Source organism: Manis javanica, chromosome X (genome assembly GCF_040802235.1).
Source record: "Manis javanica isolate MJ-LG chromosome X, MJ_LKY, whole genome shotgun sequence".
Lineage (NCBI taxonomy): Eukaryota > Metazoa > Chordata > Mammalia > Pholidota > Manidae > Manis > Manis javanica.
In genome coordinates, this window is record NC_133174.1 from 825,459 (window position 1) to 851,866 (window position 26,408).

The 26,408-nt window shown below is 52.5% G+C and overlaps 1 protein-coding gene across 2 annotated transcripts in view; it reads right to left on the bottom strand.

The window, feature by feature from the left end:
- Positions 1–19,322, bottom strand: part of P2RY8 (P2Y receptor family member 8) — a 42,508-nt gene extending 23,186 nt beyond the window's left edge. The window contains exons 1-2 of one of the 2 annotated variants that reach the window (XM_017648014.3): positions 19,117–19,322; positions 18,758–19,021 (exon numbers count right to left, since the gene is read on the bottom strand). The gene's annotated coding sequence lies outside the window, so the exon portion shown is untranslated. Of the gene's footprint in view, positions 1–18,757 lie in introns of both variants that reach the window. The other variant, XM_037013484.2, reaches the window with a different exon arrangement.
- Between the last annotated feature and the right edge of the window lie 7,086 nt (positions 19,323–26,408).

Below are 26,408 nucleotides of genomic sequence, written 5' to 3' on the forward strand. Positions count from 1 at the left end.
CACTGGGTCCCCCGCATAATCCAGCCTCGTCTGCCTGTCCCAAGGCATGCCCACGAGCAGCCTTGACCCCCTCCATAACGTCATTTCGCCTTTGCCAAGTAACAAAACATCTGCCCCCGTTCTGTGCACTGGGACCTGGACATCTTGTGGAGAGGGGGGCCTCCCAGGGGCAGGGCGCAGCTCCTAGACTTCCATGGCTATGCAGGACCCCTAGCAGAGATGACCACCCAGGGAATGTGTAGGCAGGGTGGGTGAGGAGGGGAGGGAAATAAGGGCTATAGGAGCATGGTGGGGGGTTGTCTAGTCTGGGGAGGGTGCCAGGAGCAGGGAGGTCCCGCCACCCCACACCTCCTGGGTCCCTGCAGGCTTTTCAGAGGCCCTGGTGAGGGAGTGCACGAAGAGAAGGGGTCTGGTGGGGCTGGCACGGGGTGGCCGGCATGGGGTGGGGTCTTGGGCGCATGGGTGGGGCAGGGAGGCACACAGGGTGTGGCAAGCTGACACGACTTAGGGAACTTGGGCCCAGCAAGGGTGCTGGTGCCCCTGTCGGGTGCTATGTCCCATGGGCCTGGCTCTGTGCCCCAAAGTCTGTAGGGCCACAGGTAGGGCTTACGGTTTTGTGCAAGGAGCCTGGGGTGGGTAGGAGCTGACACAGACGGTGCAGGATTTGGGCACCGGGGCATTGTGGGGGCGCACGTGGTGGCTGCTTCCATCTTCCTGGGGCCTGAGGTGGGGGTGTATGGGGGTGCCCTGATTCTTGGGTCCCGATTTCAACCCTTTTGGCTATCCACCCAGAACTGAGATGACTAGAGCACAAGGTGGCTCTCATCTAATCGTGTGATGAAGCGATAACCAAGAATGTGGTCTGTCATACAACGGGGTAGTTTTCAGCCTTAGAAAGGAAGGCGATCCCGGCAGATGTTACATGGTGACGCTTGAGGTCGCACTGCTCAGCGACATAAGCAGACCGCAAAGGACAAACACCATAGGGTCCCACTCCTAGGGGATGCCTAGCATTGTCACATCCATAGAGACAGACAGCGGACAGCGGAGACCAGGGGGTGGGGAAGGACGCTTGCATGGGGACAAAGCTTCAGTGTGGGAAGATGAAAATTTCTAGAGATATTCCATACAGCATCGTGCCAAGGGATGGTGCACTTAAAACTTTGTTAAAAGGTAGATCTCAAATATTCTTACCAGAAAAAAAACAAAACCAAAATAAGATAAAAAGAAAGCTAATTACCCTTGGCGGGGAAATGGGGAATTGGTACAGTGTGATCTGTTTGTTTGCTGTGCACAGCTTGATAAAGAGATTGCTGCCTGTTGAGATGGGAGAGGATCCCAGGGGCATGTTGGGAGGGGTCCGCGGAATCGCAGGGTCCAGCAGGTGTAAGAGGGAGGCAGGAGGGAGGGACCCTAAATGCTGTGGGTGCAGTTTTAACTTAGAGGCAGATCAAAGCAGGCTCCCATCTGTGGGAAGCATCGTGTCAATCAGCAGAAGGGGTTCTGGGGGTCTGAGGCCACCCATCTCCCAGTGCTCGGCCATGCCTCTCCCGGGTTCAGCTCCACTCCCCACATGCCCGGCAAGGAAGCAACCTCTGTGTGCATGAGAACACCCCCCACCCCGTGTGCACGGCGAGGATTCCCCCCCCCCCCCGTGTGCTTAGTGAGGACCCCAGCTATGTGCCTGAGCCCCTGACCTCCCTGTGCTGTCAGCCTGGCCACCACTTTGCTCCACACCCATAGCACGTCAGAGTCACCTGGGACACCAGTGTGGCTCTCAGCTGTGGCCACCAACTAGCCCGGTTTGCAGGGACCCAGGGGCTTCCCGGGAGAAGGGACTTTCAGGGACAAACCGGGAGAGTCCCCAGCAGTGATAAGCGGGTCACCCTTCTTGGCAGCAGGCACCAAGGCAGGCAGAGTGCATGGGACACACACCCCTGGAGGGAAGTGGTCCCCCAGTGCAGCCCTGGTGAAGCTCTAGGCTGTCATCCAGCGAGGGGGAGGCTGAATCTCGGTTCTGTCCTGTGGGAGGTGGGGATTTTTAACCCTGACCTTTAACGTGGCCATGGGGCTGTGCTTGGACCACAGTGTAAGTGTCCTGGACTGGCTGAGTGTGGGGTGGGGGCCACCTCTTCCCAGACGCCTTGTCTCAGGTTGCACGGTGATTCTTGTGACTGGACAGCAAGTGGTGGAAAGGTCAGTCTCAGGCTTGTCATGGGTGGAAATACATCACCATCGCCAACTGAAACTTGCAGAGAGAATAGCTTTATTTCTCCTCTTCTGGGTCCCTCAGCCTCCGCCCCCCCCCCCCCCACCTCTCACATGGACTTTGTGTTGGTGACAATCAGCCAGGGCCAGCCCCCTGGCGGCTGCTTCCTCTTTCACTAAACTTCATGAGCTCCACCTGCGTCCCTGTCACATGCCCTGCTAGAGGGCTGTGTGTCCTGCATGTCTGCTGCCATACCCACCCCCGTGTCCCAACCTGGCATCCCTTTGTAGGACAGCCCTCCCTCCATTGGCCCTACAGCAGCGAGCTCCCACTCAAAGCTTTTACCCAGTAAACCCTGATGCATGGCCTCCAATGAAGTGATGGTAGAAAGGTGGTCCCTAAAAGATGTCCACATTCTGACCCCCAGAATCTCAGAATGTGACTTTATTTACAAACCAGGTCTTTGTAGATGTAATTAGTCAAGCATCTGAGATGAGGTCCATCCTGGTCCACCCTAAACCCAATGCCAGGTGTCCTCATAAGAGACAAAAGGGCAGACACGCAGACACAGAGAAGCCGCATGGAGACGGAGGCGGGGACAGGAGGGACATGGCTGCAATCCACACTGCCTGGAGCTCCTGGAAGCTGGCAGAGGCAGGAAGGAGCCTCCCGTGAGCCTGTGAAGGGAGCTCAGCCCTGCCCCACCTGGACCTCAGAGCCCCCTTGCATCTTAGAGCCCCACGTGGACCTCCAATGTCTCATTTCCAGAGCTGGGGATGATTTCTGTAGTTTTAAGGTCCCTGGCTTATGGGAATTTGTCTCCACCACCCAAGGAACTAGTACAAATGGCTTTCCTGTGTACTTGAAAAGGATTTGGACACTGACAGCTACTACTTTACATTTCAAAAGATGCAAACAATTGATAACCCCCCGTGAACATTGCTATTTAAACAGACAGCTGCTGGGTGACTGTTTTGAAGGTATTCAGGGAACTCTTATTGGTCTTATAGATGCCACCTCCACTCAATGGACCCATGAAGGAACTCCATTGAAATACTGGAGAATTTCACATGGTTGCTGTCTCTCCTTGACCTTGCATTTCATTTCCACCATTTCCACAGATCTAATGGTACATCACATGCACCTATGTTGGGACGTTTTTTTGGTTAGCACCCCAACCAAGGCCCAATGACAAACACAGGTGTGTGTGTTGAAATGTAAGGATGTGTTTCACTTCCTGCACCCTCAGGCTCTCCCTGCTAAAATGTACGTAGTCATGGTGATCAAAATTGATCCAAGTAACAGAATCATCTTAAATACTTTGATACAAAATTATGAAACACACACGTACCACACTCATTGGACATTACTTCCTGAATGAGGGGAATCATGGTCCAGAGAGTCCCACGCCTTTCACACGAGGGAACATCCCCTACGACTGAACGTGCAGCGGCCCTGCAGCCAGCGTGTTCTTTTCATTTTTGTTATGGGCATGAACTCTTTCCCACCTTTTCCAGGGTCATAAAGGATGAGGACTCACTATCACTGGAGCAAATATGCTATGATTTGTCCAACGAGGTGGTTGTCAGTTCATGGAGGAATCCATAGCAGATGTGAAGAAAACAAGTATAACAGTTTCATCTGTAGGATTCACCAGTGAATCTTAAAAAATGCAGGAACAGATCTCACCATGTGGGGGAGCATCGATGGGTCCACCTGGCATCCCTTCCTTCTTTGGGGGTAGAGAAGAAGAGGGTGAGAAGCTGGAAACACCAGTATTGCCATCACTTTACTGACTGTGGCGCCTCACCTGCATGGGCCTCAGGTACCTGATTTCTGAGTCAGCCCCTCTGGCCCCCAACAGGTGCCTCCAGGATAGGGATGTGGGATCCTGGGGGTTTGGGAATACTGGAGCTGAATATGAAGAAGGTGGGTGTCCCTTTGTTTGGGGTCCCTGGAGAGATGTACCATAGCAAGGTTTCTCCTGGAAGAGGGCTTGCTTTTCTCCTGTTCACCCAGGATTCTTTAACTTTTTTGAGCTTACATTCAAAATGCAGAGGATCTAAACGTTGATTGAAAAAAAAAAATTCCATTTTTGTGGTCATGAGTTGGATGGGGTGAAAAATAAAAGACTTCTAAGTATGAACCCAAATGGTGCTAAGGATCCTTTTGAATGGTACAAAATCTGAATGGTGGTCGTTCTACAGCCCAGTGTGCACGGGGACTCCTGGATGGTGTTTGCTGCACTGAGCATCCCAGTTTGAAGACCTTGCTGTCCTACAGCTTCTGGGAGAGAGAGGGAGGAGATAATCCAGGACTCAAGGGGAAGGGGTAATGTGTAAAAAGAGTTCTCAAAGAAATTGCTATGATTGGCATGTGGTGGTAAATGCATGGGAAATGTGGAACAGCCTTGTGAGAGAGCATGACCTTTCTGCAGTTTCAGAAGGGGATCTGCCTCGGGGCTGAGAGTCTCACTGGGAAGATATCCATTCCCTGACCTGGCAACTCAAACCCCCACAGAGGGTGGGGGTGAAAAGTCACACTTGGAAAGAGAACAACTGTTTCAAAGGAATGGCTTTCTTACTTCCTAAAAAGCTTAAAGATTTGAGGTCATTATTATACTAAACACAAATGACAATGCTAGAACAAATAGAATTGATCTCTGGGCTTCAATGTCAAAAATGCTTCAAGAGTTGTTTGTCATATTTCCTTTCTGGTTTTAATGGGTGTAGACAGGAGGCAGATATTTCAGAATTATCCTGTGTTTGTGGCAAACACATATTATTTTTGAAGGGTGTTACATGAGGCAGTGTGGGGATGCTACCCACAGAGAACTTAGGTGTGACTTGCCTTGAGATTTCTCTCTGTAAATCATGGGCATTAATCAGACACTTACTCTCCATTTGCATAATACAGATGCATCTTATTTAACATTTAAAATGACCCCAGGATGAGGCATTATTCTTGCAGATTTTTTTCCAGGGCACTTTTTTGTCCTTCTGTGCCACTGACCTTTGCTCCTCTGTCCATCATTTCTTTCCTCCTACTTTACTTAAGTTGGATCTAGAAATAGAAATTCTTTCTAGAGGCTTGAGATGGAATCTTGGGCCAAAGATGTGTAGCCTTTCAGGCTATGAATTTGCCTGTGTTGGCTGCTTTGGATTCATCCCACACATTTTGATTTGCCGTTTCTTCATTACGGTTTGTATGAGTTTCCCGTGGCTGCTGTCACAAAGTACCATGAGCTTCAGACAACAGAACTTCATCCCCTTACAGGTCTGGAAGCCAGCAGTCTCAAGTCAGTTTCACCATCAAACAGTCAAGGCCTTGGCAGAGCTGGTTCCTTCTAGCGGCTCCAGTGGAGAATGTTTCCTAGTCTTTTCCAAATTCTAATGGCACCTGCATTCCTTGGCTGGTGGCCCCCCCCCTTGCTCTGTAAGGTCAGCAACTTCTCTCCTGTCTGATTCTTTCTGTTCAGTAGAATTGTGTCTGTTCCTGTGTCCTCCCATTTCTTTCTCTGTCTGGGACCTTCCTGCCTCCCTCGTGTAAGGACGCTTGTGATGACATTGAAGCAACCCAGATAATCCAAGATCATCCCCATTTCAAGATTATTAATCACATCTGCAAAGACCCCTTTGCCATGTAAGGTCACATATTCGTCAGTTCCGGGGATTAGGACCTGGGCATCTTTGGGGACCATTATTCTGCCTGACCCATCATCCATTAGGAGTCTTTTAAGTTTCCATAGTGAGTCTCTCTTTGGCCCGTGGGTTATTTGGAAGTGCCCAGCAGATGAAGAATCTTGATCTTTTGGTTACTCGCTTCCAGCTCAGTTCCACTGAGGTCAGAGAGCATTGTCCTGAATGTAGTCAGTCCTTTGAAATGCGCAAGGCTTGCTGCAAAGCCAGACGATGTTGTGTTTTGGGACTGTGTGTGGCTTATCATTATGCTTGTGGGATCCAGACCTTGCTGAAGAAACCTTGGGTGGCGTGAGACTGACACCTCTCCCTGTCCTCTTCCTGTGGACTCTGACCCATGGGTATCCATCTTCAGTGGCCGGCAGGAGAGATAACTCTGTGGAGCGGTGCATGTCTATCTGTTCCAGAGAAGGCTCCAGCTCAAAGTGGCCATGGATGCAATGAGTCCATATTAAAAGTCACCCCCAGACTTTTAATTCTAGTAACCAGCAAGGGTTCTTATGCACAGAAAGTGTCTTCCACCAGGAGATGCTGTCAGTCCCCAGTTCTGTGGGACTGGTCACCATTTCCAAGAAACAGAAGGTTAGAATGGGAAGCAGAGAAGACAACCACAGTGATTGGTGTGTTCATGCTGCAGAAATGTGATTCGTCTGTATGGGTTTCCTGGGGCTGCTATAACAAAGGGCCACATGCTGGAATGTATTTTCTCATGGCTTTGGAGACCAGTAGTCTGAGATGCAGGTGTGGTGAGGCTGGTTCCCCCTGAAGCCTGTCTCCTGGGTGTGCGGACACCGTCTCCTCCCTGGGTCCTCACGTGGCCATGTCTCTTGCGTGTTTGTGTCCTAATATTCTCTTCTTATAGGGACATCAGTCATATTGCATTAGGGACCCCCCCTACTCCAGTAAGACCTCATCTTACCTATATACAACTGCCTATTTCCAAATAAGGGCATATTCTGAGGTCTTGGGGATTAGGACTCCAATAGCAGAATTTTGTAGGGTCACAATTCAGCCCATTACACAGGTCCATACCTAAACAGGTGATCTTTCAGCATTTGTACATTGACCCGGTCCCTCTCTGGTTATCTTGTTATTCTGTTTGTTTCCTACTTAATGAATTATATAAAACTTCCTCATATGCATACACCATTGGTCTATCATTTGAGTGTTAACCATTAGAGACTTGTAATCCCACAGACATGAAATCTCACGCCCAACCTTGCAGAACAGACTGAAGGGCTTCTCGAGAAGTAGGGCTTGTTTCCTGGTGAGGTGAATGCCAGTGGGCTGATCTTTGTGAAACCGATAAGATCATGCAAAGCAGATATTTACTTTTCTGTGAAGAAAAGGGCAAAGATCCCATGATGGGTATTTATGTATATCTTGGTGTATTAAGGACCACGTCCCATATCTACTTGCTGGATTTTGTATCATTTGCCAAGGGGAGGGGATTGAAAAACTGAGCCACTGTGTCCTGAAGCATTTGTTGAATCTCTGCAGACAAAGCTAAAGATGTCATTTTGGCTTATGACCATGCCATGAGGAGGATTATCACTTAGATTTTTTATTTTTAGACAAGAGGTTTGCAAAACAAGCAGTTGTAATTTTTCGTTTGTTCCACTGATAATACTTCTTGAGCATTGCATGATTTTGCTGTTTCTCATTTCTAACCTTTTGGACAGAAAACTATGTTATCAAGATTCCACAGAGCATCTCAATTTCCTTCTTCAGCCATATCCCTCTATACATGTGTCACATGATTAGTTTGTATACCTGGGGCTCATACAATGTTATGTGTCAATTATAGCTCAAAAAAACTGGGGGCAAAAAGAAATGAAAAGATTTGTTCCTGCAAAGACTTGGACATTGGACGACGGGGCCAATGGATAATAGAGCAGAGCCTCAGGGGGCTGCTTGGACCCTGGAAACCACCCGAGACCAACCGAGAGGCAGAGTCAGCCCTGAGCATGATAAGGTGCCCCGAGAACCAGATGTCAGCCAAGTAGGTTTCTATCAAACCATGATGGTGAGTGTCACACATCAAGTTAGCAGGGCCACAGTATCCAGATTTGCAGTTAAACACCAATCTGGCACTGTTGTGAAGGTATTTTAATTTTAGGTGGGATTAACCTTTCGACTGGTGGAATTTGAGTAAAGCAGGTGGCCCTCCATAGTGTGGGTGGGCCTCATCCAATCAGTCAAAGGCCTTGAGAGAAAACAGACTGGCCTCCCCCAAGGGAGAGGAATTCTGCTTCCAGGTGGTCTTCAGACTCCAGCTGTAGGCTCAGCTGTAGGCTCACCAAATTCCTGGGCCCCAGTGGCCCAGCCACATTGATGCACACACGCACCTCCACTGTCTGTTTCTCCGGAGACGCTGACGAATGCACAGACCTGCAGAGAAGCCACCCTGGGTGGTGCTGCTTATTCTTGCCGATGCAGGGAGAGCGCAGCCCGACCTGGTCTCAGCCTGCTGATCTACCCTGCAAAAGTGGGACTTGGCAGCCTCCACCGTTGTGAGCCAACGCCTTAAAACGCATCTCTCTGTCTCTCTCTCCTTATCCATCTATCCCCTGTCTATATAATGGTCTATCTAATCTATGGATAGATAAACATCTGTTCATCTGTCTTATGCAGATAGATATACATGTATCCATCCACCTATATCTTTATCTATATCTATCTGTCATCTATCTATCACCTACCTACCTTCCTATACTATCTATCATCATCTATCACCTACCTACCTACCTACTTAACCCTATTATCTATCTATCTATCTGTCATCTATCATCCATCTATATCTATCATTTATCTATCAACCTATCATCATCTATCATTTATCTGTCATATATCTCCTACCTACCTGCTTATACTATCTATAATCTATTACCTACCTATCTTCCTATACTATCATCATCTATCACCTACCTACCTACCTCCTTACCTATACTATCTATCTATCTATCTATCTATCTATCTATCTATCTATCTATCTATCTATCTATCTATATCTATTTATCTATCTATCTATCTATCTATCTATCTATCTATCTATCTATCTATCTATCTATTATCTATCCATCTATCTATCTATCTACCTATCACCCACCTATCTACCCACCTACCTATACTATCTATCTATCTACCATCTGTATCTCCTTTTGGCCCTTGTGCGAGTCAGGATTCTTCAGGGAATCAGAACCAATGGGAGCTGCATATGCCCAAGGAGATTTACTGTAAGCACTTGGCTCGCATACTTATGGAGGCTGAGAAGTCCCGCCACCTGCCGTCTGCAAGCCAGAGACTCAGGAAAGCCAGTGTCGTAAGTTCCTGAGGGCGGAAGACATTTGTCTCAACTCAGACTCAGGGAGGCAGCGAGAGCTACCTTCTCCATGACCCCACCTCATTCAGTCAAGCCTTCAAGGGATCCGAGCATGGATGCCCTTTGCGTGCACACACACCGGGGAGGGCCACCTACTTTCCTGCGTCCACTCATTCAGAAACAGTCTCACAGGCACACCCAGAATCACAATGCACTAAATTCCTGGGCCCCAGTGGCCCAGCCACATTGACGCACACACGCACCTCCACTGCCTGTTTCTCCGGAGATGCTGACGAATGCACAGACCTGCAGAGAAGCCACCCTGGGTGGTGCTGCTTATTCTTGCCGATGCAGAGAGAGTGCAGCTCGACCTCTGGCTTGCATTCCCAAGACACATCCCATCTCACATCAGAACCAACTGACCGTCCTGCCACCAGGCTCCCCAGAACCTCGGTGACATGCCTTTCCAGAACAAACACACAGCGTGAATGGGGCAGCAGATCATAACTGGGGTTGGGGGACAGCAAGATGCAATTTTGCTGGAAATGATGGAGATTTGGAGGTGCCAGGAGCTGGGCAATGCCCAGGAGAAGGACAGCTTCGTCCTGGGCAAGGTTTGAGGGAGTGAGTCCCTTGGTGTTCAAGTCAGAAGCCATGCGGGCCCAGACATCCCTGTCCCAGCACTAAAAAGTTGCAGGAAGCCCCTGCCCGTGTGCAGCCCACCACCCACCTCTGAGCAGAGCCAGAAGGGACTCAAAAGTGGAGAAAGGAAGGCAGGATCCTAGATGGGGGCTCTAGGCATGTCCTAGAGGCCACGCCAGAGCTCACCTGATAGGACTCGGCCTTCTGAGTCCTGGAGAAATTAAACCCCCATTGCTTTCGGACCAGATCTGGGACCCCACCAAGCTTTGATACTGGAAAATCTTTGGGCTAATAGTTGATGTTTCCTAATTTACCATGTGCCACCACAGAGGCTCAGAGCTGATGTAACCCAGCAGGCCTGGAGCAGAGACATGCCCGTAACGGAGGCTCGGAGCAGGTGGCGGTGCCCCATCTAGAGCCAGGCGGATGCTGGAAACAGCCCGGTGGAGTTCCCTCCCACGGCTGATGCTCATGGCGGGCGCACCACCATCTCACTTCCCGGGCTGACGCCTCATGTCTGTGTAGCTTCATGGCTTACCGGCTCCCGCTCATCACAGCACCTCTGTGATGAATGGAGAGAAAGTGGTGGTGCTCATTTTTAACGGAAGTGGAACCTGAGGTTAGGTCATGAGGCCACTGTGTGACCAGGGTCAGACACACAGCTGGCCAAGTTTAAGGTCTGCAAGGGAGAAGCATAGCCTTGCCGGGCCGTACCACGCACCCACCTCCTACCGTGAGGCCGGACCGTGCCTGGCCCAGGTCATGATCCTAGATGGTGGCCCCGGGGTTGCTGGCCACCCACTCCTACAAAGGGGTTATGCCAGGTTTACTGTCCACATGACCCCTGAACAAACACCCTGTGGGTTTGGGGGAAGAGCCCAGGGCTGATGGTTATCAGGTTGTGATGCATTCCATTCCACACAACATATGCTGATTTTTCTGGCCAAGATGATTGGGTCAGTATGATTCCCTGAGACCACAAGAAGCCCCCGTGTCCCTCCGAGCTGTGGACAGTCAACTGATGAGATGCTCCAGCTGGGTGAGTGCTGGCTAAGGGCAACTGGACCCCCCAGGGGGCACTCAGCAATGTCTGGAGCTGTCGCTGGTTGTCACACCTCAGCGTGGGGTGGGGAGATCTGAGGTCATAACCCCCTTGATTGATACAACAGATTGATTTTCCATGATAACACCATTGCATGTTTCCAGAAACCTGACGGAGCCCTAGCACCCTGCATGTCAGGGATGCTGAGCTGATGAGAAGCAGTCCTGGTCACAGCTGAACCAGGTGGGTGTCCTTTAGCTGCAGTCACATAGCACCCCTGAGTGGGGTCCCTGGACCATGCCTGGGCCATTCAAAGGGACCACTGCACAAGGGGGAAAACTGAGGCACAGAGTGACAAAGGGACTCTCCCAAGGTCAGCTGAGTCTATCAGGGCCTGTCTGCTCCACCTGCCTTCCTCACAGCCCCTCACCCGGGGTCCATCACTGCAGATAAACCAAGATAAACAGTAATGGACACGTGGAGGCTGCTTGAAGTCACAGGGTTTGTGGGCTTTCTGTCCAGGGAACAATGTAGTACATGTGTGTCCTGGGGTGTCCTCACAAAGGACCACACACCAAGGTTCTTAAAGCAACAGGAATGTGTCCTCTACCAGCCCTGAAGACCAGACGTCTGAGGTCCAGGCGGGGCAGGGCTGAGCTCTCTCCACAGACTCCAGGGGAGGCTCATTCCTGCCTCTTCCAGCTTCTGAGGGCTCCAGGCAGCCCTGGGTGTGTGGCCATGTCCATCCCGTGTCTGCCTCCATCTCCACGTGGCTTCTCCTCTCTGTCTATGTCTCTTCTCTTCTGTCTCTCATAAGAACTCCTGTCATGGGATTTAGGCCACCCTCACCCAGGACGACCTCATCTCAGATCCTGTACTTCATCCCACCTGCACACAAACACCCTGTTTCCTAAGAAGGTCCCATTCACAGGTTCTTCGGGGCCAGGATGTGGAAGTAATTTGGGGGGGGGAGGACAATATTTAAACCCTATACCCCAGCGTGATCACTTATAACCCCTTGCCCAGGGCTGTCCCCATGTAGCCCCAAAAGTCCTGCCTTGTGTGAGTCTGCTGCCTGGGTCCATCACGATGGCTGGTCAACCCTAAACCCAATGCCTGGAGAGTGAACACCTTTCTGTTTGACTCACAGGCTACTGGCCACCACTTTCCATGGACTCCTGCTTCGTCCATAGCAGTGACCATGGAGTGACCAGGAAGTGGGTCCTCAGCAGACACAAAACCAGCCAGCACCTTCTTAAGCCTCCAGCCCCCAGAACTGTGAGAATCAATGGGTGTTGTATAAGCAGCCACCCTGTGCCCTGTGGGAAGCCCATGCACACAGCCTTGAGCCAGGCTTCCAACCCCAGGGTTTGAGGACCCAGGATAAGGCTCTAGGGAAGTTGTCTGCTGTTCTCAGAGAAATGGAAACCACTTTCAAGGCAAAGGGGATGTGGACCCTTGGGTGCCAAGCTTGCACATGGACCAAATCCTTTACAGGGGGGTCATTCTGCTGGGTGCACATGGCCCATTAACATTGTCAGGAGAGGAGCGTGCTCAGCCGGTCACTGTGATGTGAATGAGAGTCCCGAGGGGTGGGGAATGAGGCATGTGCCCCTGATAATACCTATGGTCCCTAATATTCTCTGTCATGCATGCATTTTGTAATCCACAGTGGTGTAGACAAAGCCTGTTGCTATTTCAGTACAGCCAGCATGTGACCCAGGGTGAGGAATCTCTTCCTGGTGCTTGCGTGAACGAGGAATCAAAGCCGGAGCCAGAAGACACTGCCACAGGGTGCACACATAGGCTGCACTTGGCCCCGGGTGCAGAACCCTGCTTGCCCATAATTTACCCATGGGCAATGGCAATGCTTAGTTAGAAGGGATTTGTGTTCGGCGCAGGAAGTTGGCCAGCTGTAGCCCTGGGTAGGCATCCTGTGGTGGGACTTTCAGGAATGCCCCTTTGCCGGCTTCCTGCGAGCGTGACTCAGCACGCGTCGGACCCAGCACGGCTGGCTCATGACGAGTCCTGCAAAGAGGGTTTGTAGCCCAGGATGAGGAAGTAAGTGCAGGGCCATCAGTTACATTTTCCTGCCTCTCTTTTAAAAAAACTGAGATACACACAATTCACCATTTTAAAATAAATGGTACAGGGATGTTTGGTGGCTTCACTGTGTTGTGCAAGTGCCACTTCTATGCAGTCCTAGCACATTGCCATCTCCCCCCACATGGATGGGGATTTAGCTTTAAATAGAGTCATCAGACAGATGACTCAGAATATGCGTGCATGGAGCAAGGCTAATAATAATAGCAGGCAGTGTAGACCATGTAGACCACAGCTGGCTGGGTGACGTTGGGAATGTCACTTGGCTTTAGTTTCCCTATGTGAATGGTTATGTTGACAGCTTTCTCTGGGGGCATTGTGAGGGTTCTGTGAGTCCACCTGAGTTCAGGACCTAGAACTGGGGATCCCACCTGATTTTAGGTGAGCCCCCAAAGAGAATGGCATTTATGCTGAACAGAACAGGTCCATGTTATTTCAAAGCTTAAAATGACTGCATGAGGTATATATTATTCTTGCGGATTTTCCTCTATGGCACATTTTTTTTTCTGTTCTACTAATCTCTGTTCTTCATCATTTCCTTCCCTGTATTTTCCTTTGGCTGGATTTAGAAAGGTAAACTCTTTCTGCCTTGAGATGGGCTCTTGGGCCATAGAATTGCAGCCTGTCTTCTTTTCCACTGAATGCTTTTAAGGCTATGAATTTCCCTGTCTTGGCTGCTTTGGTTAACCCCACATGTCTTCACTTGTATCTTTGCTATCATTTGTATAAGTTTCCCGTGACTGTTGTAACAAAGTATCACAGATGAATTCTGTGTGGAGCCTCTGCTGATCTCTGCTTGCCTGGAGGTCCATGCTGGGAAGGGAATGCCCCATACTTGGCCAGATGCTTTCCAGGCTCTGCCTGGCAGCAGGAATTGGCTTCAGCTCCATGTGAAGCCCTGTAGGACTTGCCTGAAGCAAGGGAAAAATGACATCCTACATACCTGCTCTTATGTATTTCAATAATTAATTTCCCCAAAAATATTAAAGTAGAGAGGTTTTAAAATATTATTGATGCATTTACCCCCACAAAATCCAGAAAAACCGTTACTGTACATTTTAGTTTGGGTATCAATAAACTGTTTAAACTTAACAGAATACTGTGAGGTTCAATGTACCTACTGTTTAATGTTATAATCTTCTCTCAACTCTTAACTGTTCTGCCGAAAATATACCATGAAAAAGACTCATTGGATGATGTCTAGTGGGGAGGAGTACATTTTTTCCCTTTTTTGCTTCCTTGTCTAATAGGTCTCTGGGTAGCCCTGTTCTTTACCTGAAATGGTAATGTTTGGTTCATCATGAGATTTTGGCATTAATCTGCATACATTAAAACACTGCAGGATAATCCTATTTATTGCCTTGTTTATTCTGGACTTTCATATGAGTGAAGTCATCATATGCCATGTGACTTTTTGGGTCTGGCCTCTTTCACTCAGCATCATGTTTTCAAGGTTCATCCACATTGTAGGGTGTTATCAACAGTTCCTTCCTTTTTATGCTAAAAAATATTGTAAGTTGCTGGTTGCCAGGGGCTGCAGGAGGGGTACTGGGGATGATGGTTAATAGGTACGGGGTCTCCTTTGGGTGATGAATGTGTCTTGGAACTAGATAGAGGGGCTTGCACAACTTTGTGAATGTGATAAATGCCATTGGATTGTACTATAGCAAATTTTATGTTATGTGGGTCTTGCCTTCAAACATTAAAAAAGATAAGACATCAGTATTTATTTTGATGACTGAGATTTTGGCATTTGAATCCCTTACTCATCATATCCTAATCACTACCCTACTTAATTCCATCATCTGCACCAGGCTGACAATGTAGAGTTGGGTCTTGCAGTGTTGATTTGAGGGTCCCACGACAGCCCTGGAGAGTACCCCGAGTTCCCAGTGCATGTAGCAGGCTTGCCGTATATGTTAGCTGTCTTCCCCTGTCCCTTCTGCAGAGTAGGGACATGGGTGGACCCTGTGCAGGTGCTCAAGGATGTGGTAGGCCGAGGGGACAGCTCCACTCTCCAGGGGCCCTATAAGGGCATCTGTGATCTAGTGAGAGACTTGGGATGAGCCACAGCGTGGGGCATCTGAGTGGGGAACCCCAGGCACTGACCTGTCCAACATACCTTCTCTCCTGTGCTGATTAGGATGAAGAGGGCAGGGTTTTGCAAAGAATTTGTGGGGATCTTGTGAGTTGAATTGTGTCCCCCAAAAAGATATGTTGAAGACCTAAAGCATGGTACCTGTGAGGGTGGCTATAGTTTGGAAATAAGATCTTTGAAGATGTGATTCAGATGTAAGTCAGGATGAGTCCGTTCGGGTGGCCCTAATCCAACATGAAAAGTGTCCTTGTAAGAGGAGAAAAAGATGCACAGAGACACAGAAACACACCGACAGGAGATCCAAGTGATGACAGAGGCAGAGGTGGCAGGGACATGGCCACCGGCCAAGGGATGCCTGGAGCCCCCAGGAACCATGAGAGGCAGGAAGGAGCGTCCCCAGAGCCTGCAGAAGGAGCCACCTGGACCCCAGAGCCCTGCCTGTATCTCAGATGTCCGGCCTCAGAACTGAGAGAGGATGAATTCCAGTGTTTTTAAGCTCCTCTCTTTGTGGTCATTTGTTACCTAAGAATCATATTCGGAGGGATTAACTGGAAACCAGCCTCTTTCCTGTTTTATCCATCCATCCATCCATCCATCCATGCATCCAACCATCATCTATTCATCCACCCACCCACCCATCCATCCGCCCAGTGACTGAGCCCAGGGTGACTTCCTGCGGTCTCTCATCTGCAAGATCCCAGCCCATGCAGGCACCCTCCCATGCATCCCCTGTGGCCATGCCTGATGGGTGACCTCCCATCTTATCCCACACGCCTGCCTGCTGGCCTGTCCCCATCCTGACTGCAGGGGTGGCCTTGTCCTGTCCCACCCCCAGCACATGTACATGGGAAATGAACACACAGACCCCCAGGGCTCCAACTTCAGACTGCTCAGAGGGCATGCACATCCTGGCAGATGGGTCATGTCCTGGCAGCGAGTGACCCAGCCAGCCAGGAGCCACATCCCTGCTGCACAAGACATTATGAAAGAGTCTTCCCATTGTTTCCATTTTGTTAGGAAAAATGCCCTTTATTGGAACAAGCGCTTAGTTCTGGGCAGAGAATCGGGTGCTGTGGGACAGCACAGACACCACAGGGCCCTTAGTGCAGGACGGTGGGGTGTCAGTCCCGGCCCATTTCTCAGGATGTGGCCTCCGTCTGCTGACCCTCACATAAGCTTATTCACACCCTATCACTGTGTCTTTCATTTTAATCGTTTCATGATGGCAGCGAGAGCGTACAGCAAAAGGTTGGGAAACGGGAGGAGGTGGCTCCGCGCGTCCGGGTCCAGCCCAGATCTCCTCCTGAAACCTGGGCAAATGGTCCTGCTTCTCCGCCCTGCTGGGTGCTACACTGTGTGTGGTTCATCCTAATGTGTTCCTCCAGTGCCTCTGAACTGGGGGCGATTCTGCCCCACCCAGGGAACGTGGTGCAGTCTGGGCACGTTTGGGGTCATGGCCTGGAGGGGCTGCTCCTGGCTTCTGGGGGTGCAGACCAGAGAGGCCGCTCAGCACCCCACAGTGGAAAGGACACCCACCCCAGGGTCACCCGGACCCCATGTCAGGAGTGCCGAGACGCTGAGATGCCCTAAGCTGACGTGAGAGGCTGTATCCATCGTTCAGCTATTATCTATCCGTCCATCTGTATGTATCAATCATCCATCCTGTATCACTTATCTATTGATCTATTATCTGTTTATCAAGTATCATTATCATCTATCCATTGTCTATGCATCTACCTATTATCTACCTGTCATTTACCCATCACCTAGCAGTGTGGTTCACGACCAGGACTGACTTTGCCCCTCCCCCTGGGGGACGCTGGTCAATGTCTGTGGACACCTTCGTTGTCCCCCTGTTGGGGGAGGGGTGCTGCTGGCATGTGGTGGGTGTGACCAGGGTTCCCACCCAGTACTTTATGGTGTGTGACACAGGGACCCTGACCGAACGTCACCAGTGCCACATTGCAGGCCAAGCAGTGGTCCCATGTATCTGACACTGGATTCTGCCCCGAGAGCCCCCCACCCCACACTTCCTGCATCCCCACCCCATCAGGGGTCCCCTGCTTATGCCACTCCCCACAGCAGCATCCAGGCCCCCCTCCATGGCTGCTCGATGCCTGGGGTGCCCACTCTCAGCCTACCACCTACACAGGGGTCTGTCTGGGGGTCTGGCCAGCGCCACGCACTGCACCATAGTCATCACAGCCCGGCCCACCTGGGGCCATGCCACCTGCCTCCAGCCATCGAGAGGCACCGCGGACCCTGCCCCTCGTGCAGCCCTGCCGTTGGTCAGCAAGCCCCAGACCCCAGTTCTGTGCTGCTTCCTGCCTGGGGCTCCGGCCAGGCTCACTCTGGGGGACCCCACCTGCAGGTGCTCTTGGGTTCACTCATGCACCTGCTGCCCCAGGGATGCTGGACGAGGCCCCAAGCCCACAAAAGGCCGGCCAGCCCCGATGCTCACAGACAGGGAGGAAGGCTGGCCAGGGGAAGCGGCACCGGATGTGGGAGGCTGGGCTCACCTGCCAGGCCCAGGGGCAGCGTCTCCAGGTGGGTGAGCGCTGGCTGGTGTTTACCCACTGTCCCCAGGAGCCTTGTCGCTAACCCATGGCTTACCCCCTCTACCCCCTGCTTTCACGTAAGATGGAAACACAGCCCTTAGGTGTGCTTGGGGAGGGGTTCCGGGTTAGGGTCCGGCTGCCCGGCCTCCTCCCTCTGACCGCGTGGCGAAGCCGGGATGTTTCAGAAACAAGAACAGCAGCTTAGCCCCCAAGCAGCCTGGAGGGCCACCCGTCCTCCTGAGCTTTCCCGAGGCGTGGGTCCCGTTTATCAGCCAGGATACCGGGGCTAACGTCCCACGGGCACAGCCCCCTCCTTCCACACACGCCAGGGTGGGGAATGCCCCGATTGAAAATAGCATTCTTCCAGCATGGAAACATCTCCAAAGAAAAATATCTCCTTCCTTGGGCGGCAAGCCCACCTCTAGTGGGTGATGCACACATGCTCAGTGTGGCGACCAGCTCAAAGCTATGCCCGGCCTGGGGGCCTCTGCATCCCTGCATCAGGCTCCTGCTTCCAACCACACATGGACCATGGGCAGCAAGGACAGAGAAGCCTCCCCTTGGGGTGGGAGCACAACCACGCGGTGAAGTTCCTCTCCACCGAGGGCGACCGAGCACGCCAGGTGGCCTCCTTTGCATGGCCGGCTGGGAATTCCCAAAGCAGCCCCCAGCCAGCATGGGGCTCACCTTCTCCAAGACCGTTTTGGGTGCGTTTGCAAATGCACCAAGCCCTGGGTGTCTCTGCAGACTGTTGCCCACGCATGTGGCTGCAGTCTTTCAGGGCACCCAGCTGCCCCCTGCTCAGCTTGGGCCCCACGGTGGCTTTGAGCACACAGGCTCTCGTCCGCCCACCCAGTGCAGGCTACACTGTGCACAGCTGTTTTCCGGAATGAGTTTTTGCACCAGGGTGTCTTCATTGGCTGGGATATTGGAGCCTTTTCCTGCTCAGTGGCTGTAAACTCACTGGAGGTTTTTCTCTGTCTGCAACCGCCCCCACCAACCTTTGCAACCTTTGCAACCTTTGCACGGCTCGGACCCCTGCCCCACTCCTGACAGTGCACCTGAGTAAAGAGCAGAGGACTCACCCAGAGCAGGCTGCAGCGATGGGGTCACAAGGCCACCTACACGGCGCCTCCCAGAGGGTCTCAGGAAGTCGGCGTATTTTGCAGAAGCCCTGGCATGTGCCGGGCCTCCGCGCCTGCCTGTGTCAGCAAATGGCAGCTGTCACCCTGGCCCTTCCGTGTCTCTGGAGTGTGGTCGAGGGGGCATGGCAGGAGACGGCTGTGCTGTTGCCAGATGCAAATTCTTGAAGGTCCACCTCCAAGCTGCCTGTGGCCACGGTTGGGACTCTGCAAAGGTAAGAAGAAACCCGTTATGAAATTTCCTGTGTAACTGTCTGTTGGCTTTTGTGCAGGGCCAGACCCGTGGGGTCCCCGCCTCCTACTAGGCTCACGCGGTCCTGTCTGGGGCGGGGTGCCAACTGGAGAGCCTCAGACCACGGGGTGACTTTCCGAAGACTTTGGGGACAGCTTGCAGCCCCCAAAAGTGTCCTGTACAGGGCAACCCCTAAGACCTGGGCAAGAAGGAAGGACCATCTTCCCGGTGGGACAGCGGGAGGTGAGCTGAAGCTGCCTTCGCAGACGGAACCAATTCCTGTTGTTGTTTTTTTTAATTTAAAAAAATGCTAATGTAACATGTTTTCCGTTTACATTCTAAAGCCGTGTGCACGGTGGCATCTTTTGGAACAAGGACAGAGGCAAGCAGCCCACTGGGCGGGGGTGACTCATGGCCCCCTGGGGGCTCCTGATTCACTTGCTCGGTGCCCCTGAGGACCTGTCAGGGATGCTTGACAGTCGAGAGCCCAGGCTGAAGGCCCCAGGGTGACGCAGGCCCTTTGGCCCTTTGGGGTCATCGTCCCAGAACTTCTACAGTGACCAGGGCCACGTCCTCTGTGTTGGCGCCAACGCCTCCGCCATTAGCTGCGTTTAAGACCCACCATCCTACACGTCATCAGGGCAGGTATGGGACGAAAGAAAATCACACACAGTGAGCCGACTGCCTAAGTCCACGCTGTAGACAGACAGACGGACGTGCCTGTATGGGAAGGCACCTCCCTCCTCCCTGTCCCACGCTGCTGCGTGTCCACACCCGTGGGACTCATATCCTGACAGGTAGACAGTGATCTTATCGAGGTCAGTATTGGTTTTTGAGGACTGACGTAACAAAAGCCACAAACACAGTGGTGTAAACAACAGGAATGTGTCTTTTTAAGCTCTGACGTCTGAGGAGCAGGTGGGGCAGGGCCTGCTCCCTCCACAGGCTCCAGGGGAGGCTCCTTCCTGCCCCTTCCTGCTCTGGGGGCTGCAGGTGGTCCTGGGCATGTGGCTGGGTCCCTCCCGTCTCTGCCTCCGTCTCCACGTGGCTTCTCCTCTGTGTCTGTCTGTGTCTCTCCTCTTCCATCTCTCGTGAGGACACCTGTCCCTGGATTTAGGGCCACCCTCATCCAGGACAACCTCATCTCAGACCCTGCACTTAATCCCATCTGCAAATGGGACCCGTTTCCAAACAAGGTCCTGTTTCCAGGACCCTGGCGCTCAGAACCACAATATAAAAGTCTGGCAGGAGGTGGGCACACAATTTTGCCCATCCCACATGATGTTCACATGCTCCACCTGGTCAGGTTACCCACAGTTTGCATTTTCAAGAGGATCCCCTCTAAGTCAGGGCTGAGGAACCTGAGATAATTTTGTGGGGTAGTGGGGAGGCAGGCCAACCCCTAACAGCCAGCTTGAAAGCAGGTTTCAGGACGTCTAGACAGACCATGGGGAAGTGTTACCTGGTGACGGAGGCTTCCTCGGGGGTACTTCCCCTTGTTGAGAATTAATCTTTCAATCACTGGGATCCCAGGCAAAAAGGACAGGACCCACGGTCCTGATGGGTCTCCGGGACAAGCGGGAACAGTAAGGTGCCTTCAGAAAGGCAAACTCATCTTGGATGTGTATTGTATCCCAGATCCTAAATGGAGGCAGAGGGACCCCCTTCTCCTGGGCAACTGGGGGGAGTCTTCATATCCAGACATAGGAGTGAGACCTGGAGAAGGATGTTTCAAACACTGATTCCTTAACAAGGCTTTTGACAGCAAGAGATTAAAAAACAAAAACTAACAAACGAACAAAGACATTGGTTTAACTCTGTAGATTTTTTTCTTATCGGGAAATAAATGAATGAGCCTTCCAGGGTGTGATGCCACCGAGGACCTTGTCTCTTTTGATCTTTCTCCACCACCTACTGTTTTTGTTTGTTTGTTTGTTTTTGTCTCATGGCCCAAAGAGGCTGCCACAGCACCAGACATCAGATACATGTCTGGAGCAGAAAAAGGAAAAGAGGTCTGTCCATCTGCTCTCCTCTGAGTCTGGAAACCAGTATCTTTCTCAGTATCCCTCCTGACAACTGCCTGTTATTATATAAGTCAGAAGTGGGGTGCACAGCAACGTCCAACTGCTAGGAGTGTCGGGGAAGTGAGTGTCCATCAGATGTACATTCAAAGATGCATCTTCAGTGAGGGGGCTGGGTGCAAGCAGCAGTGATCAGACCTGGCTTCTGTTAGATCACAGAGAGTGTGGCCAGGGCTGGATGGGGTTCTGGAGGGTCTGCTGAGGATGGACACTGGACACAGAGGGGACTTCACTTGTCCAGAATGCGTTCACTTCTCCTGGGCATGGATGCACCCTGAGACACCCGAGCTGACCTGTTTCTCCACCAGTCAGCATTTGGCAAGCTGGGAGGAAGATGACCATAATCATAGCCATGACTGTGTGGTCAGAGGCTTCCCAGCACTTCCTGGACATTCTCCCTGTCAGCTGCCCTGACTGTCGCCCCCTCTTCTCACCTGACTGCCTGTCCTTGAGGCTCCAGGCAGTTCTCCGCACCCCCAAGCTACGTCCTCTCATCTGGCAGGATGATCTGTGGTTGGTTCATGGGAAATATCTCTGCTCAAAGGACAGTGTGGTGGGCTGAATGGTGAACCCCGAATCCTGGGCCTAGAGCCTGGGAATGGGAAACAGGGTCTCTGCAAATGGGGTTAAGGGAAGGATCTGAGATGAGGTTGTCCTGGATGAGGGTGACCCTAAATGAAATGACAGGTGTCCTCATTAGACACAGAATAGGAGGGTCAGAGACACAAAGGAGAAGCCACATGGAGAAGGAGGCAGAGACAGGAGTGAGCTGGCCACACACCCGGGGGCCTCCCAGAGCCCGCAGAAGCCGGAAGAGGCAGGAAGTGGCCTCCCCTGGAACCTGTGGAGGGAGTGCAGCCCTGCCCCGCCTGGACCTCAGACGTCTGGTCTCCAGGACTGGAGACATGATGTCTGTGGCTTAAGCCCCCAGTTTGGGGTCATTTGTGATGGCCGCCCTGGGATGCTCACACACAGGGGCTGCCCCACGATGCCGGTCTGGGTACCCAGTTGCTGGGACATTTCCGCGCCCCCTGGCACCCCACCCCTCTGAGATGCCACATGCTAAACGCGGTCTTCCTGCTCGTCTTGTCTGTCAGAGGCAGAGAGGGTGAGCCCCACGGGGCCTGGACGCGGGGCAGACGTGTGCACCTTCCTGATGCTCCCTGCCTGCGGTGGCCGGTTGCCGGGTGTGCCAAGGGGCCCAGGCTTCCTGCCCACTCTGCCGCCTGGGAGGAGACGCGGGCAAGGGCCCAGGGAAGGACGTGGGCAGGTGGCAGAGACACAGGCCCTCCAGGAGCCCTGGCTTGCTAAGACTTCTGTCCTTTCAGTGGGCCCGACTGTGGGATCCCAGATCCCAGGGACTCAGAGGCAGATGGGGAAGAAGGGGTGGGACCACCTCAGACCCCAGGGAGCCCCACGCGGAGGATGAGCCCATGGGACGGCGTGGACGAGGGGTCTTCTCCCTGGGAGTGGGGGTGCACTCATGTGTGTGTCTTGAGGTCAGATTTACACAACATGAAATTCACCCTTTTAAGGTGTAAAATTCAGAGGCGTTTAGCACATTCTCATTTTGTGCAAAAACAGCCTCTATCTGGTTCCAGAACATTCCGTCCCCCAAAGGGGACCCGCGTCCATGAGCAGGCCTCCCCACCCCTCCCAGCCTCTGACAGCCACAAATCCATGTCTGTCTGTGGATCTGCCTGTTCTGGGGGTTGCCTATGAACAGATCCCACCTTGTGTGGCCCTGTGTGTCTGCCTCTGTCCCCGAGCACCGTGTGTTCAGGTCCATCCAAGCTGTGCACGTGTCAGGGTCTCCCTCCTTTTCAGGGCTGAGTAATATTCCCCTGTGCACATGGACCACCCTCTGCCTACCCTTCCATCATCCATCCATGGAATCTTGGGTTGTTTTCACCGTTTGGCTGCTGGTCACAGTGTGCCCCAAACACACATTTATGAGCTTTTGTGTGAAGATTTCTCCCATCTTCTTGGGCATATACCCAGAAGTGAAATTGCTGGTCATGTGGTAACTCTACGTTTACCATTTGAGGAACTGCCAGGTTTTTCCCAAGCAGCTGCCCCGTTTTGCCTTCCCACCAGCTGGATGTGAGTGTTCGGATTTCTCCACATCATCACCGGTGGTACTTGTTTGCCACAGACACTGGCGAACCTCATGACTGGGTGTGGTGTGGAAGATGCCTGGGCCCCAGGAAGCTCACGGGCTCCATCAGAAGCAGCTGCTGGTGCCCCTCTATTCCCACGGGAGAGGGAGTAGAGGGGCACAGGGCACCAGCCCCTGAGGCCTGCTTGTGAATGGATCTGCTCTTGATGGCCCCAGTTTTCTAGGGCCTTGTCTCAGGGACACGTCCCTTCTCAGCTCTGGTATGGAAGGTCACAGTCCCGAGAGCAGGTTGCAGTGGGTCTTCCTGGGGTCAGGGCTTGCTGTGAGGTCCCTGGGCAGGAATGGCCTGATGTCACCCTGTACACAAAGTTCCTGCAACCACCTCTTTCCTCCCAGAAGCCGGGTTTGGAATCTATTGTTCAGCCTCCTGTCCCTGCCACTCAAGAGCTGGCCTAGACCCCGCACCGTGGCCAGGTACATCCATCCTCACCGTTGGCAGACCTGTGGGCTTGTGAACATGTATTTTCAACCCCAACATGAATACGTGTGGTGATTTCTGGCCATCTGTGGACATGCACAGAGCAGCGAAATACATGGATTGCCCACTGGATACGTTCCCAGGTGGGGTGGGATATTTTTGTTTGTGCTCAGACGGTCAGTGACTGTCCATTTTGCAGTTCAGGTAGCACCATTTTGCTGTTGCATTTCTCTGCTTTGGATGAGTGACTTTTCTGGGTTAAATGCCCCCCAAAGCATAGAGCTGAAATGCTGTCTGGTGTCCCGAGAAAGCTGGCATGTGCATGATGGAGAAAATACTTGTATCGGATGAGCCTGGTCCAGACCCAAGTTCCAGCACCGCTAGCCACGAGCCACCGGGGATGGATTAACACTGCACATTCAAAGATGCATCTTTCAATGAGACGCCATAAAGCAAGGTTCTGTACTGATGGGTTGATGTAAATGTGGTGACTGGAGGCTTGCAGGAACCTGACCCTGTGTGGCCCCAAGGGGCGATGGTTCAGAATTTGTTCACTCAGCGTTTGCAGTGACCTTGTAGAAGGCCACCGTCAGGAATGATGACAATCGGATGCAAAGATCTGCTCGGCACCAAGGGTCCAGAGGTCCTGTGCTGTGATTGACCCTCCAGCCAGTGGAGTCAACGCAGACACATGCCATCTTGGGAAGGCGGGCACCTGCATGCATCCAGTTTCTTTTAACCACCAGCCTTTCCCGGGATAGTCGCCCAATGGCATGTGGTACGGACGGGTGAGTGCAGAGTGGAAAGGGGTTCTGATATGGGATACGGAAACACCACCCCAGGTGCTCCATGGACCCCGTCCTGCAATGTGTGACTGGGAAGCAAGGGGCCATTCATTCTGTGAAGGTCTGGAGGGGGAAGCATGTGGGCAGCAGTCTCTTGTCCTCGCATGTCACACCCAACCAGGAGAAGGGAGAAGACAGCTCTCCGTGGGGTTTGGGCAGACCCGGGGCTGAAGATCACTTTAGGATGCATCATGGGTCTGCGGTGACCAGCCCAGCCAGCCAGGCTCAGCACAGCCCCCAGGCTCGTGGACAGTGGAGCATCTGCTGTCCACTCGGGCACATGGGGGTCCCAGCCCCAGGAGACGGGACAAAGGGGAGTCCGTCCGTCACTGAGGAGCCCACCTCAGGGTAGACACTGATGCCATTTGGAGGCAGGCGGGTCACCCCAAGTGTGGTGGGGGAATGGAGATGCCATAAAGACCAGACGCACAGCGGGTCCAGAGCCCCATGCCCAGCACGCTCGCCTCGACTTGCCACCTTTCAGAGCAGACTTGACCCCCTGAGAGGTGGCGACAGCAGGCGCAGGCCCGTGATCTGTGGGAGCAATGTCTGTGGGTGCTCAGCAGCCCTGGGCGGCCTGCTGCTGGGCGGGCAGATGTAGGAGAAACGGAAGAGACACACCCCGCGCCTCCCACCACAGCCTATCTGACCCTCCCCATCTGGGGGCTGCCGTTAGCCTCCAGAGGTTGGCAGTGATGAAACCTCAAGAAAGAAAAAAACAAGCTCGTGGGTACAGAAGGGTCCGGCAAGTAGTTTCAGTTCTCCATGGCACCCGCTCGGAGCCACGCTGCGAGGTGTCGGCGTGTAAATAATCATGCTCCTGCTTCAGGGGGAATCATGCATGCCCATTATATGCCCCCCAGGAGGGACCGGCTTGCTCTGTTTTCCCCTCTTTGCTAAATCTGTCAAGAAATGGAGCAATGCAGGGTTTCCACAGTGGCTGAAGGGAAGAGAAAACGCAGGTCTGTGTACGGATGGATGGATGTGCACAACGTGGTCCCCCACACCTGGACCATCACTGATGTGTGGAAAGGAGGGAAACACTAACACGTGAGCCACGGGGATGGACCTGAGCACGTGGTGCTCAGGGACAGGCGCAGACACAAAGTAAAGTCAGATGCACAGACAGCAATGAACAGGCCTGGCCGTTTCCTGTAGCTCACCCACTCAGGGTCCCCAGGTTCCCGATTCCTCCCCATGCACAGAGACTTGAAAGCTTGCACATTTTAAATACCTGGCAGTGTGAGCATCCTCAGGGTGGCCTTCATAAATGACCCCGAATGGGGAGTTTAGACCACGAGAACCATCCTCCCCAGCTCTGCAGAGCACGCATCTGAGGTTCCACGCAGGGCAGGGCTGTGCCCCCTCCCCAGGCTGCAGGGGAGGCTCCTTCCTGCGTCTGCCAGCTTCTGGGGGCTCCAGGCAGCCGTGGGTGTGTGGCTGCATCCCTCCCGTCTCTGCCTCCATCTCTGCATGGCTTCTCCTCTGTGTCTGTACTTCTCTGTTGTCTCTTACAAGGGCACCTATCACTGCATTTAGGGCCACGCTAATGCATGCATCTGGGGAGACATCTCTCCATCTCCCCCGCCCGCCTATCCGTGGCCACCACCAATCTACTCTCAGCTTCTGCGAGTCTGACTATTTTAGATCCACATATATATCACAGCAGAATCTGCCTTTCTTTGACATACATCCCTGAGCATTATGCCCCTGAGGTTCCTCGTATACTCACCAGTGCATGACTGCCGTATTTTTCAAGGCTGAATAGTATTTCCAGGTCTAGACACCCCCACAGTTTCTTTATGCACCTGTCTGTTCATGGACACTCAGGTCGTTGAC